The sequence below is a fragment of the Oncorhynchus kisutch genome, linkage group LG25 (genome assembly GCF_002021735.2).
Source record: "Oncorhynchus kisutch isolate 150728-3 linkage group LG25, Okis_V2, whole genome shotgun sequence".
Taxonomy (NCBI): Eukaryota; Metazoa; Chordata; class Actinopteri; order Salmoniformes; family Salmonidae; genus Oncorhynchus; species Oncorhynchus kisutch.
Window position 1 is genome coordinate 29,510,971 of NC_034198.2, and position 12,644 is coordinate 29,523,614.

General features: G+C 40.8%; 1 protein-coding gene across 33 annotated transcripts in view; it reads right to left on the reverse strand.

The window, feature by feature from the left end:
- The window catches only part of LOC109878858 (neurexin-1a), a 586,328-nt gene that overhangs the window by 83,604 nt on the left and 490,080 nt on the right, over nucleotides 1–12,644 (reverse strand). The window lies entirely within an intron of this gene.

Sequence of the window (12,644 nt, forward strand, 5' to 3'; positions counted from 1 at the left end):
CAACCCTGAATGGTTGCTGAGGAGATGCTCAATGAAAGCTAAGCATTCTCTGTCACAGATGAACAGGAAAAATAATGGACAACAGTTTGACTCGTGTTGCACCAGTTCCTAAACTCTTCTGAAGTTATTAAAATAAAACAACGATGACCTATGTCTAAAAAGGAAGAAGCTACAGCATTCCAGGCACCTGGAAGCACGATAAGTGTGCTAATTCAGGTTTGAGATATGGGGCTGTATGAATCAAGCATGCTGATCTAAGATCGGTTTTTAGGAAGACTATTAATAATATTACATTTACTGGGAGCACCTAATCCTAGGTCAGAGACGCTTGATGCTTACATCCCCTGATAACCTACTCTTTCTAACTCTCTGCAGTATTTGGTAGGAGACTGGAGTGTCACTAAGCCTATGTGGTTATCTATCTTCAATTATTTACTCAAGGCTAACAGACCCCCGATGAAATTTCCTACTGCAATGCAGAGACTCGAGATGGACCTAGGGATGCACAAGTATGTGTGTGTGTGTGTGTGTGTGTGTGTAGACACAACCTTCAGAAACGGCAAAGGAAGAAAAAAAAACAGAGTGTTGACTACAAACACCCTCCAAGGTCTCTCAGGGTGAGGGAGAGCTAGGCTATTGACTTTTTGCTGGTTATTGATATTTTTTCTCTCCAAAAGCTATGGACGCTACTGTTGTCAGGCGTAGGACCTTTGCACCAGACTACCTGTCTAAAGTTTGCTCATCTGCTTTTTCACAGAAATGAGTGATCACTAAACAATGAAGATAATAACTTGTTGATGAAGATACAGTATATTCCTCCTGGTATTGTTGTATTATATTGTATTGGTTTAGTGTATTTGAATGCTGACTTCACAAAAATAATATCCATGTAAATGGACAATAACGTTATCGTATCAGACCCTTGTGTGACTGTGTGACTCCAGACTGCCTCATGCAATTATTCAGAAGATAAAATACGATAATATGGAAAAGAAATGATTAGAGCTTGTGGTTGAAGTCAGGTCTTCTGTCAATGTATGTGTCTGTGTTTGTTCAGAAGCTAGTTGAAGTTAAATCTTCAATCATTGTAAAGCACCAGCATGAATCTAGGCCATCCTCAGTCTCAGACCAACAGTGTTTGATTCCAAATGTAGGGCACACTATTCAAAATGATTTAGTGAGTGGTGACTGATTTGTCACTTTTAAGGACAATCTGCGACCGTCATTTCAGAGACAATTATCATTGTAATTAATTTGATCAAGTTTTAGATGTATGTTTCAAACACAGCTTCACAGTAGTTTAATAAAATATAAAGAATCTGGAGTATTCCTACTGGTTGATTAGTTTGTAAAAGTTCAGTCAAATGTCCTCGTCTATGATTTTTAGCAGATGTAGTAGGTACAGTCTCCTCTAAAATCAATTGGTTACATTGTTGTGATACTTATATCTCAGGCTGATCCTATTTCCAATGCAATCTCTATTTCAGGACTGCAGTCAAAATGGCTTCCATGGCCTGTCAAAAACATTACCCGACCAGCCATCTTTATTCCACCTGCAACCAGTATTCTTCAAGAGGAATCTACCCACCACCTTGTCAATTATCATTATCTGGCAACCTTATAAAACATTTATGTAAGTTCCGCCATGGAAACTCTTTCTTACTTCAGACTTCAAAAGTAGCAATTTTCACAGGTGAAAGACCTGGATGACTATGAAATTGCAAAATTGAAATGACAGAGTCGAGTCGCATATATGGAAAGGGATTACCCTCGTCTACCCCTCACATCTCCTTCCCTACTATCAACCTCCAACCCATTTCAGTATCGAAGAGGCGAGGTGGGAAGCAATATATTTTCTTAGAACATCTAAATTGATGCCATAATAACCTAAAGGTACGATGGCAGGGGGGAATGGGGAGGGGGGGATACAACAGTAATAGAACCGATCTGTACAGTGCAATATTTAGTAGTCTCTCTTCAGTTAGGGCCTTCAGACACAGCTGTGTTAAGGAGCTATCATTTCACCTTAACAACAGCTATATTTATCACACTTGCATTCACAGAGATAATATACTGTACTGTACAGCTGGCAACAACTGGATCAATCTGAAATTATTGCTTAATACTCTCTGATAGCTTAGACAGCTACAGGAAGGACCATTCTGCCTTGAAGAACCAACTGAACCCACAATTCTGACATTGCAAGCACCATGCTCTTCCAGATGAGCCATACAGAACCGTCTGTCAATGAAAGGATGACTCAGAAATGATGACGAAACATTCTCTATGATACTTTATTCATTCAGCCTGTGAGGAAACAACATTTACCCATTGTTTTGCACTGGTAGTTGGGAGATTGAGATACACTCAAAACTACAATGTATCTATTTATGAAGTGAGACAGAGACCCACTAAAACAGTCATAATATAACTGCAGAGACCAAATGAAAAAGCAAAACGCAGTGATAATGAAGTAAAACATTGAGACATCACCCAATGACTCATCAACATAGCTAAGTTTATCCTGAACCTCCCTCCAAGGGTTTGACATAACTTGACATACAAGGACATTCCCTAGGGGAGAGACAGCAGTGCCAGTGCAGTATGCCATCAGTATGTCATTTGGGATGTACCCTAAGTTTCTCTCTGTAAATCTATAGTTCGCCAAGGTTCTGTCCTTTCCTCTTTCTGAAGGCCCCAGATCAAGACACAGTCTGTCAATACAAGGCAATTCAAATGGAACCAAACCACCTGGTGTGTGACTGAAGGAGTGGGAATGAAATAGGCCACACACACAAACAAAAGGACCAAGGCTCGCATTCACGCATGTACACACACACACACGCACGCGCACGCGCACACGTACACACACACACACACACACACACACACACACACACACACACACACACACACACACACACACACACACACACACACACACACACACACACACACACACACACACACACACACACACACACACACACACATTGGCCACCTCCATCGTCTGTTGGACATGGCTCCCATCCCAAAACAGAAGGCCATTACACCTGGAGTAACCTGGGACGTACTGGTAAAATGGAGGAGCTAATTGGCTATTTGGATGTAAATTAGTTGGTGGCAGAGGTAAGAGGTTCACTAGCCTGGTTCCACATATGTTAATGCAGGATGATTTCATATGGAGTTGGCAAGAGAGCAGAACCAGCCTGGCGCCCCGGCTAGAGGTTCCTTCTCAGGGGGAAGACATTTTGGATGTTAGTGTTCTATCACAAGTCAGCCTCAAAAAGCAAACTGCTCACAGGGGAAAGAAATAAACCCAAGTCATGGGCTTATGTGAAGCCAACATACTGTATTCTAATGTGTAATTGTTGAACAAATTATTAATCAATAACATTATAGTACCATAGTATTGTTATCTAAAGACAGCTTCCTAATTCTTGCTACTGCTATTTTCAGCAAATTAAGAAATCTCTCTCTGTTTCTCTGCACAGAATATATAAAACAGCTAGCTAATGAAACAAACTCATGAATGAGAGTTGGACCATTTAGGAGTACAGTGTTTACTAAGTTCATTTGAGAATGCTGCTAGCTGGACTGTTTGTTCATAATCAGAGGGGGAAATATTTATGTGGGTTGTGGTGGCTAATTATAGCTGTGTTATAGTTTATCATTTTTTAATGACTGGGATTGAAGAAACTAAAATGCCTGAAATTCAGTCTGATAAGAGCCCCAATGAACGCCACTACACATGTTCTCTTTCCTCCTTTCATTCTGAGAGCAAACAAGAGAATTAGAGATTAATATAGTCCTTTTTTCTGCCCTACTGCCTTTGATTTGACAATACATCTACTGTAAATAGAGTAATTTCAAATAAATTATACTTAAATTCAGCTTGTTTTCTCCCATAACATGGACATGACACATCATTGTGTTCCATTTCTTTGGTTTTACCTTAGCAACCCTTCAGTCATTGATCTCCTATGGCCTTCTCAGGCACCTGGTTGTCTGTTCTCTTGGCTACCTGGGTGTCCCTGTCACAGACACCTGTATGATTAATATCTCAAGTCACAGAGCTGGTCTGGTGTGATAATACAGTGAAGCGAAGGGCTGGATCCATCACTGCCACAGATCGGGTTCTATCAGGAGCCTCTCTTAGCCTCTCTGCTGGGGAGGGGAAGTGGGGGATGCAGTGAGACAGGATGCTGTCTGTCTGATCTCTGCTGGGGAGGGGAAGTGGGGGATGCAGTGAGACAGGATGCGGTCTGTCTGATCTCTGCTGAGGATGGGAAGTGGGGGATGCAGTGAGACAGGATGCTGTCTGTCTGATCTCTGCTAGGGAGGGGAAGTGGGGGATGCAGTGAGACAGGATGCTGTCTGTCTGATCTCTGCTGGGGAGGGGAAGTGGGGGATGCAGTGAGATAGGATGCTGTCTGTCTGATCTCTGCTGGGGATGGGAAGTGGGGGATGCAGTGAGACAGGATGCTGTCTGTCTGATCTCTGCTGGGGAGGGGAAGTGAGGGATGCAGTGAGACAGGATGCTGTCTGTCTGATCTCTGCTTGGCTTGGGAAGTGGGGGATGCAGTGAGACAGGGTGCTGTCTGTCTGATCTCTGCTGGGGAGGGGAAGTGGGGGATGCAGTGAGACAGGATGCTGTCTGCCTGATCTCTGCTGGGGATGGGAAGTGGGGGATGCAGTGAGACAGGATGCTGTCTGTCTGATCTCTGCTGAGGATGGGAAGTGGGAGATGCAGTGAGACAGGATGCTGTCTGTCTGATCTCTGCTGAGGATGGGAAGTGGGGGATGCAGTGAGACAGGATGCTGTCTGTCTGATCTCTGCTGAGGATGGGAAGTGGGGGGTGTAGTGAGACAGAGTGCTATCTGTCTGATCTCTGGGAGGTTTTGACTAAGTATTGTCTGCTATCGGTCTCATCCTCGCTCTCCCTTTATCTATTTATTTACTCACATTATCTGTCACTGTCCACCCTGGCCTATTCCTGAGACTGTTGCTGATGCTTCTTCTGCTGCCGCTACAATGCTATGGGCTAATCATATTTTATTCTTTGCTGTTGTCTACTGCAGTCTGTTCTGGCCTGTTGAATGGCATACAAGAATAGCTCCAAACTAATCAGATCAGCATGTACCAATAACGTTCTTCACCAAATGTCAACCTGTGTTCGAAGAGGCAGAATTGGCAGAACTCACTATTATTTTCTAAACTAGACACCTAGACATGTGGAGATAAACGGAAAGTGTCTTGATGAGGCATTCCTTCCACTCCCCCTCTGATAATAAAAAACACACACCTACCTCTCTTCAACAGACAACCAGATGAGGAAAGGAGAGAGACAAAAGGCAGTGTGTTTTTGTCACCTGCCTATGGGCCCTGGTCAAAAGTCATGCACTATATAAAGTACAGGGTGCCATTTTGGAGGCAGGCTATATACTTCCCACAGAGACCAAGACAACACACAATAACAAACACAGAAAGACACACAGGAGTTGACAGGAAAGGGATGGCGTGGAATCTTAAAAGACAAAATCTCTTCTTATTATTGGTGTCCTTTAGCAGTGGTTTCTTTGCAGCAATTCAACCATGAAGGCCTGATTCACACAGTCTCCTCTGAACAGTTGATGTTGAGATATGTCTGTTACTGGAATTCTATGAAGCATTTATTTGGGCTGCAATTTCTAAGGCAAGTAACTCTAATGAACCTTTCCTCTGCAGCAGAGGTGACTCTGGGTCATCCTTTCCTGTGGCGGTCCTCATGAGAGCCAGTTTCATCATAGCGCTTTATGGTTTTTGCGACTGCACTTGAAGAAACGTTCAAAGTTCTTCACATTTTCTCCATTGACTGACCTTCATGTCTTAAAACAATGATGGACTGTCATTTCTCTTTGCTTATTTGAGCTGTTCTTTCCATAATATAGACTTTGTATTTTACCAAATAGGGTTTTCTTCTGTATACCAACCCTACCTTGTCACAACACAACTGATTGGCTCAAACGCATTAAGAAGGAAAGAAATTCCACAAATGAACTTTTAACAAGGCACACCTGTTAATTGAAATGCATTCCAGGTGACTACCTCATGAAGCTGGTTGAGAGAATGCCAAGAGTGTGCAAAGCAACTAATGAGTGTCAATGAAAGCATTAAACTGTTCCAAAAGGTGATCAATGATGAGAGGCAATGATCTGTGGGTGGTGATTGTCTTAGCTCCAGGAGGAAACGCTGTGTGTGTATGTGTGTGTGTGTGTGTGTGTTCAGATTGTCTTAAAAAATGCTAGGGTCATCACATTAGCTAGCTAGCTACTTCACTCACTGTGGTGCACGCCAAGGATCCCACAAGGCTATGGGAATGTTTAGACAGCATGCTCTAGCACTGGGTTGAAGAGGGTCCTGAGGGACAAAACTCACAAGTACTATGTTGTTCAATAATGAATATAGTGAGGATAACAAGCCCATGTATTTTCTTCCCCGTAACTTATTTAGTTGTGCTGAATTAGTATTGTGTGAAAATATGTTCATATATTGGCTTTAGTTGATATATGGTAAATAGATATTATATGCTGCTTCCAGAAATGAACGAAGGTACACACACACTCATAGGGACAAACACACACTACTCAGCTCGCTTCTGCAATCCCACATCCTTTCTAATTTCATAAACACATACAAATCAAATTAAATTGTATTTATTACATGCTTCGTAAACAACAGGTGTAGAGGAACAGTGTGATGCTTACTTACAGGTCCTTTTAAAACAATGCAGAGTTAAAGTTAACTTTTTTTTATTAAAGAAATAAACAATAGTGACAAAAATAGGAATAGAAATAGGAAAAATAACATGGCTATTTACATGGAGTAGAAAATAACATGTCTATACTGTATATATATGGAGTAGAAAATAACATGTCTATACAGTATATATGGAGTAGAAAATAACATGTCTATATATATGGAGTAGAAATAACATAGCTATATTTATGGAGTAGAAAATAACATGTACATATATATGTACATATATAGAATAGATCATAACATGGCTATATTTATATATATATATTGAGTAGAAAATAGCATGGCTATATATATATATATTGAGTAGAAAATAACATGGCTATATTTGTGGTGTAGAAAATAACATGTCTATATACAGGGGGTACCAGTACAGAGTCGATGTGCAGGAGTACGAGGTAATTGAGGTAGATATGTACTGTACATACTGTACAGGTAGGGGTAAAGTGACTAGCAGCAGTGTATGGTGAGTGTGAAAGTGTCCGCTGTGTGTGTATGGGTCTGTACGCACGTGTGTGCATGTTAAGTATGTGTGGGCATATGTAGTGTATGTGTCATGTGTTTGTGTTTGTGTATGTATGTGTGTGTTAAGTTGTCAATGTAAGTATGTGTGAGTGTGGAAGTATGCATTTCTCGTCCTTGAATCCTCCTTTATTTTAAGACATTGGTACGGGTTCACTTGGAATTGTTTTGGAGTATGATTCATAGCCAATCTGGAGGAGGGTTACAGGCGGCTTCGCATACACACTACATTATATGTAAAAGCAATACTTATAGAATAATCTACAGATACCAGGCCATGAACTTCAAAGATTTCCCAAAAGGAAGATGTATATTTATGTATGCGTGTGTGGTGCAATTTCATATGTAGGACTCTTGGGAATTTGCTGCATTTTGTTTGCATCAAAGATCAAAGCTTTGTTAGTAGCTGGGGGTTGGTGCAATGATCCTGAGGTACCAGATTACTGCAATGTCTTTTACCGGTTTCTGTATCTGTTTATTCACAGTGCTAACATATTTAACAAGTTGGATAATAGCTATGAAATAGGGAAAGCAGGTAGCCTAGTGGTTAAGAGCATTCGACCAGTAACTGACAGGTTGTTTGCTCATAAACCCCGAGCAGACTAGTTGAACAATCTGTCGATGTGCCCTTGAGCAAGTCACTTCACCCTAATTGCTCCTGCATGTGGATAAGAGTGTCTGCTAAATGACTAAACTGTAAATGGTAAGGTTGCAGGAATGGGTGGGGAAAGATTACCCAAATCAGTGCTGACCTTCACTGATGTGTAATAGCACAGAGAGACAGAAAAGGTTAGGTTTAAACAAAAAGTGGACTGATGAGGTAGGAATATATGAAAGACAGTGGCTAGTGCCTAGACAAATGTAAGTGGTTGCATATAAAAATGGAGCACCCCAGATACAAACACACTGATAATGCTGTAACAGATCATGTTGATAATGACACGCTTGTCCTGGACTCGATTATCTACATCTAGGGATTATCTTTCTGTTTCACACAAAGAGGGCCTTTTGATGTAATGATACAGCCATCGATTCTGTAGCTATCAGCAAATGATCCTCCTCAACACTTCATCACAATGGATATGAAGGTGCTCCTTTGAGTGGTTCATACAACATGTCATCATGGACACCATCAATGGTTGTTGAAAAAACTAATGGAGTGATGATCGTTTATTGAAAATTGTAATTAATAGATTTTTTGGCCATTTTTTTCAAAGCAATTGGAGGCAATGTACATACAGTTAGATGATTCACCTATTCAGCTGAGAGAGTAGAATTGTTTTGCTTCTCTTATTTAGGTGGTGTGTACTCGACAGTATGTAGTATCTGCTCATATTGACAGTCTATCCAGAATGCATTTACACATGTGAGCAAATATGAACATGGATGGCTTTCATTGACATGAGTAGCACATTGCTATTCCATTAAGATGAACCGATTTGGAACAGAAAAGTAGGACAGGCGCATCAGCAGCAGTATCAAGCTTCATTTCCTTCCTGACGGCCAATTCTTCGGCTTGTGTCGCGATTTAAGATAGTGCCTCATACACGGATTACAGATTAGACACAATTACAGACCATTGTCTGATCTTCCACCGTGGATTGCATGCTGCTGCTACGGTTCACGGGCCAGGACTAATCTTAGGAGGGGGGAGAAAACATTTACCCCAGATCAATATTTATGAAATGGAAACGAATAATAACATCGGAATTTACTTGCTTGGATTATTTCTTTATCTCTCTCACTGTCTCTCTCTCTCTCTCTCTCTCTCTCTCTCTCTCTCTCTCTCTCTCACTGTCTCTTTCTGTCTCTCTCTTTCTGTCTCTCTTTGTTTGTCTCTCTCTCTCTCTCTCTCTCTCTCTCTCGCTTACAGTCACAAACTTGCACTGAGCTCTATGAAAACAGACAAGCAGGCAGGAAGCTAGTAAAAGAGGATGATGCCTGGGTTGGTTTCTCCTTCCCTTTGTGGACAGACAGAAATGGTCTGGAACACTCCGACGGACTCGGGAGGCATGGGGAGGGATGGAGAGAGGCTGTGTCTATTTTAGGTTCCCAATCATTGTGTCTGTATGCATTTCATAGAAACTGGGCCATCATTTGCTATATGTGAGTCTCGAAAGCCTTGAATGCAATAGAATGCAAAATGTCTTCCTGAAAAACTAATTTGCTTTTGGACAGCATTAATGCCTTATCCTCTGTGGCATAAATACACACGGAGGACAGTGAGACAATTAGCCAATGAGCAGAGCTCGGGTTCCACCCAATACCCAATCAGAGAGAGGAGTCAAGGCTTGGGCTCTACCTAATATCCAATCAGAGGGATCAAGTAACTTGACTGTGCCTTTATTGATTATGTTGTCTAGACTACAATATTCTTTATTCCTAGATTTGTTTTGATTGCACAGTATTGCCCTTGCTTGTTTCTCAAAAGGGACGTTTTGATCCATTATGAATTAGTTATGCCAACACACCGCTTTGAACATGTCAGCAGTATAATATCTAATATGAAAGCAGCCCCCACAGCTGAGTATCAACCCACTGTGAACACGGGAAGTAAATACTTCAACATTACCGGTCCTCTTTTCACAATAAGGACAATATGTTTATTTCAAATAAAAGTAAATACATCTGGATAATACTTCAAGTGCCAGAAGACACTGCGTATTCGGAATACTTTTAGAAACTCAAAGAAAATAACGTAATAGGATAACATGTCTTATGTTTGCTTAGAAATACAACCTATTCAGAGGGGTTAAATGCAGAAGACACATTTCAGTTGAATGCATTCAGTTGTTGTTCCTTTCCTCATTTCTCCTGCTTTTTAAGCTATACCTCAACACATTTCCTCTCTACTATTACCCACAATGACCACTAGTTTTACCTCACAATTACCACAAACGACTTCTGGGCAATTGAGGAGTGAAGCAAAAATCCTGAAAGGTTGTGATGTGACTTAAATGACTGCCCATTCTCTTGTTATTATGTCTTTGGAGGTCAGCCAGCTAGTTTGTGAGACAGACCCCATTCCTCTGACTCCTTGACTCTTTTGGTCTGTGGCTGATCAAGCATTAGCCAGACACCTCCTTCAAGCCCAGTGCACATATACCCAAGGGGTGAACTCTAAGCCCATACCCTGGTCCATCAATTTGGCATGAAAGTGATTCAATGTTCACTGCCCTACCAAAATCACTCTCTTTTATCCCAAGACATGCAGTCGCTTCATAGCCTCGGAATTGCACAACAATTTAAAGGACAACTACCCTGGTTTTCATTGGCCTCTCCTCTTTTTTTATTTGTCTTTTATTTGTTATATTGAGCATGGAGGCAGAAAACGCCCCCTGGGCTGTGCCCTATGAAGCATCATGTGTATTTCTTCACTACAATAGTGCTTGAGGAGGCCACCCCACATAGTGCTTTCTCTCCCTGGTGAGACACACACAAAAGCAACTTTAGAGAGGTAGGAGCAACTTACCCCTATCCTCCCCTATACACAATGACCTAAATGAGTCCTGGCCATACAGTCTAGTCTGCATGCCTGCACGCAATCCAGCTTCCAATAGAACCAGCATTGTTAAAATTGTTGAACTATGGATTTTTCGCCAATATCTATTTAGCGAAACACATATTTATTTAGTTACTTCTTTTAAACATGTTTTGGGTTGTCTGTAAGCTCCACAAGCAAAATATCTTATTTGAAAGAACTAAACTAAAGCTGAACTAAAGCTGTCGATATTAATCATTTTCAACCATTTTTCGGAACAATAATTGATATGATGAAAATGCACCTGCATGTTTTAATTGACATACAATTATATATAATACTTAATATCTCTGTTTGTTTCTCCAGAAGGAGAGATTATTAAATCACTCTATTCCAATGTGTCCTTTGTCGTGTTTCTAAATGTAATATGTCACATTTGATTGCAGCATATGTCTAGCAGTGTCATTGCATACATTGGCATACACAGTGATGCTATGTTAAGCTGAGGATGGGGTACCCTGCTGGAGACGTGATTCACCCACTGTTATTGAGGTCAGATGCATCATCGAACAGCTAAGAGCACATAACACAACACATAATATGTGTAATATTAGGACAGTTATGAGAACATCCGTATTGTGTAAGTTGTTGGGTAAGCATGTAATGCGCACTGAGTGAACAAAATATTAAGAACACCTGCTCTTTCATGACATACAGTGCCTCCAGAAAGTATTCATACCCCTTGATTTATTGCACATTTTGTTGTGTTACAGCCTGAATTCAAAATGTATTAAATAAACCAATTTCTCACCCATCTACACACAATAACTCATAATCACAAAGTGAAAACATGTTTTTAGAAATGTTTGCAAATGTATTGAAATTGTACATCGGTATTCACTCCATGAATCAATACTTTGTAGAAGCACCTTTATAGCAGTGATAACAGCTGTGAATCTTTCTGGGTAAGTCACAAAGAGCTTTCCACACCATTATTCTTTAAACATTTCAGACTGAACCAGGTTTTTCTCTAGGATTTTGCCTGTCCTTAGCTCCATTCTGTTTCTTTCTTATGCTGAAAAACTCCCCCGTCCTTAACGATTACAAGTATACCCATACAGTAGCATGATGCAGCCACCACTATGCTTTAAAATATGGAGAGTAGTAATCATTAATGTGTTGTATTGGATTTGCCACAAACATAACACTTTGTATTCAGGACAAAAATGTAATTGATTTTCAAAATGTTTCTGCAGTATTACTTTAGTGCCTTGTTGCAATTAGGTTAGTATTGTGGAGTGACTACAATGTTGTTGATGCATCCTCCGTTTTCTCCTATCACAGTCATTATACCCTAACTCTTTTAGTCACCATTGGCCTCATGGTGAAATCAATGAGCGGTTTCCTTCCTCTCTGGCAACTGAGTTAGGAAGGATCCCTGTATCTTTGTAGTGAATACTTTCTGAAGGCACTGTAGACTCACCAGATGAATACAGGTGAAAGCTATGATCCCTTATTTATGTAATTTGTTAAATCCACTTCAATATGTGTAGATGAAGGGGAAGAGACAAGTTAAAGAAGGATGTTTTTGTCTTGAGACAATTGAGACATGGATTGTGTGTGTGTGCCATTCAGAGGGTGAATGGGCAAGACAAAATATTTTTTCAAAGTGCGTTTGAGCGGGGTATGGTAGTAAGTGCCAGGCGCACCGGTTTGTGTCAAGAACTACAACACTGCTGGGTTTTGTCACGCTCAACAGTTTCCCATGTGTATCAAAAATGGTCCACCACCCAAAGGACATCCAGCCAACTTAACACAACTGTGAGAATCATTGGTGTCAAA